The sequence below is a fragment of the Elephas maximus genome, chromosome 17 (genome assembly GCF_024166365.1).
Source record: "Elephas maximus indicus isolate mEleMax1 chromosome 17, mEleMax1 primary haplotype, whole genome shotgun sequence".
Taxonomy (NCBI): Eukaryota; Metazoa; Chordata; class Mammalia; order Proboscidea; family Elephantidae; genus Elephas; species Elephas maximus.
The window spans coordinates 33,554,254-33,556,962 of NC_064835.1; positions in this window are offsets into that span (position 1 = coordinate 33,554,254).

A 2,709-nucleotide genomic window follows, 5' to 3' on the forward strand; every position below is an offset into this window, starting at 1 on the left:
AACTCAATATCATCAGTCAGAACAAAGCCAGGGGCTGACTGTGGAACAGACCATCAATTGCTCATATGCAAGTTCAAGCTGAAACTGAAGAAAATCAGAGCAAGTCCGTGAGAGCCAAAATATGACCTTGAGTATATCCCACCTGGATTTAGAGACCATCTCAAGAGTAGATTTAATGCATTGAACACTAGTGATCTAAGGCCAGATGAGTTGTGGAATGACATCAAGGACATCATACATGAAGAAAGCAAGAGGTCATTGAAAAGACAGGAAAGAAAGAAAAGACCAAGATGGATGTCAGAGGAGACTCTGAGACTTGCTCTCGAACGTCGAGCAGCTAAAGCAAAAGGAAGAACTGATGAAGTAAAAGAACTGAAATGACTACATTATTTACCCCCTATTTTGTTTTAATGTTGTCATCTTTTACATATTGATGTGCCTGTTTCCCTATTTTCAGTGTTTTAGCTTTGACTCGACGGCACTGGGTTTGCACTGGAGCTTTGAATTATTTTTGTGACTTCCCTACCTGGGTTGATATCTGGTTGTTCCACCCGTGTTGTCGTCTTGGTTTGTTATCTGACATTATTGATTCTCTAACCAGAGGACTCCCATTACTATTTCTTGTCATTTTCATTTGGTTTTTATAAATTCCATTAACTTCTGTTTATCTGGAAATACCCTAATTCCACTATCATATTTGAGAGACAGTTTTGCTGGATATATAATTCTTGGCTGGCAATTTTTTCCTTCAAGGCTTTGGGTATGTCATTCCAATGCCTTCTTGCATGGTTTCTGCTGAGTAGTCAGAGTTTAGTCTTATTGGCTCTCCTTTGTAGATGACTTTTCATTTATCCCTAGTCACTCTTGAAATTCTCTATCTTTGGTTTTGACAGGTTTGATTTTAATATGTCTTGGTGACTTTCTTTTGGGATCTACCCTGTGTGGGGTTCAATGAGCTTCTTGCATAGATATCTTCTCATCTTTCATGATATCAGGGAAGTTTTCTGCCAACAAATCTTCAAGAATTATCTCTATATGTTCTGTTATTCACTCTCTCCCCATTCTGGTACTCTAACCACTCATAGGCTATTCTTCTCGATAGAGTCCCACATGATTCTTAGGGTTTCTTCATTTTTTTTTAATTCTTTTATCTGATTTTTTCTTACATAAATTGGCGTCAAGTTCTTTACTTCAGCCTCACTAATTTTGATTTCCATTGCCTGAATTCTGCTCCTATGGCTTTCTATCGAATTTTCTAATTCTGAAATTTTGTTAGTCTTTTGGATTTCTATTTGCTGTCTCTCTATGGATTCTAGCAACCTGTTAAATTTGTCATTTTGCTCTTGTATAACCTTCTTAATTTCCTCTATTGATTTGTGTGTTCCTTGGTTTGGTCTGTGTTTTGCCTGATCTCCTTCCTGATCTCTTGAAGAGCTCTGCATATTAATCTTTTTGAATTCTACCTCTGGTAATTCCCAGACCTTACCTTCATCCAGGTGGTTTTTTGGTTCTTTGTTTTGGTCACTTGCTGAAGCCATGGTGGTCTGCCTCTTTATGTGATTTGATATTGACTGTTGTTTCTGAGACATCAATAGGTTAATATATTTATTTTATGTTTGCTTACTGTGTCCTAGCTTCTTGTTTTGTTTGGTTTTATTATGCCCAAATAGGCTGATCACGTTAGCTACTTTGATTATTTGCATCTCTGAAGCTCTCACATCCTGTCGCCAATTGGGTAGAGCTGCCCGTAGGTATGTGAGCCCAGGAGTCTGTTTACTTTTCTTGTGTGAATTCAGCTTAGGTGTCCAGGTTGTTGGTCACTGATTGTCTGATGCACACTCTCACCTACAGTTCTAGACAGGCAGGGCTACATAGGGTGATTGAAGTAGGCACAGGTATCTGGATCCTGTATGGGGTTATATGCTGAGCTAGGTAGGGGGTTGAAGGCTGTCCCTGAGTGCCTGAGTGGAAGGTGTGTTCCTGTTCCCTAGAGCACTTAGGTGGGTGGGTTTTGCAGTCAGGCTTTGGGCACCCAATACTGTTGGCTGTGAGAGCTGGGAGGCCCCACTTATTCTTGGACCACTGTCACTGGTGGCTAGGTGGGGTGGGTGGAGCCACCAGTCCTTAAGCCCCTGAAGTGGGTAGGCAAAAAAAAAAAAAAAAAGGGCCCTGTTTAATGGACAGGGCAGTGTCAAATGTCATGAATCTGCCATTCCCCCTTAGCTGTTGCAGTTGAAAATAGGCTTCATTTATATACCTGTTTTACTATGCCAATGAGGGCCTGTGCTGTTGAAATGGGCCCACACAAGTATAGGCAGGGGTGAAGGGTATTCAAAGTCTGTGGACCCCTTATGCCTGTGCCTAAGCAGTAGAGATATGCCTGCCTTGAGGTCCCAGCTTAGAGGAGCTGGCAAATTATTTTTTTCTATTTGTTATTTGTTAATTTGCTCCCTGTCCAAAGCCAGAAGAATGTCTCAGGGTGGATGATGGGTCCTACTTCTGGCCCAGGGGGCATGGCAATTGCTGAATCTGGGCCGGGACCAGGGCAGAGTGGGGAGAGGGTGGGTGAAGGGGAGAGAGGTACTTCCTAGAAGAGGAAAGGGTTATTTTGATTCCACGTGGTAGGTTATACACTTGCACTTAACTTTCACAGATCCAGCACCACTTCCCCCTGATTTTGGAGACTTGTGCAGGCTTTCTGCCACTTGG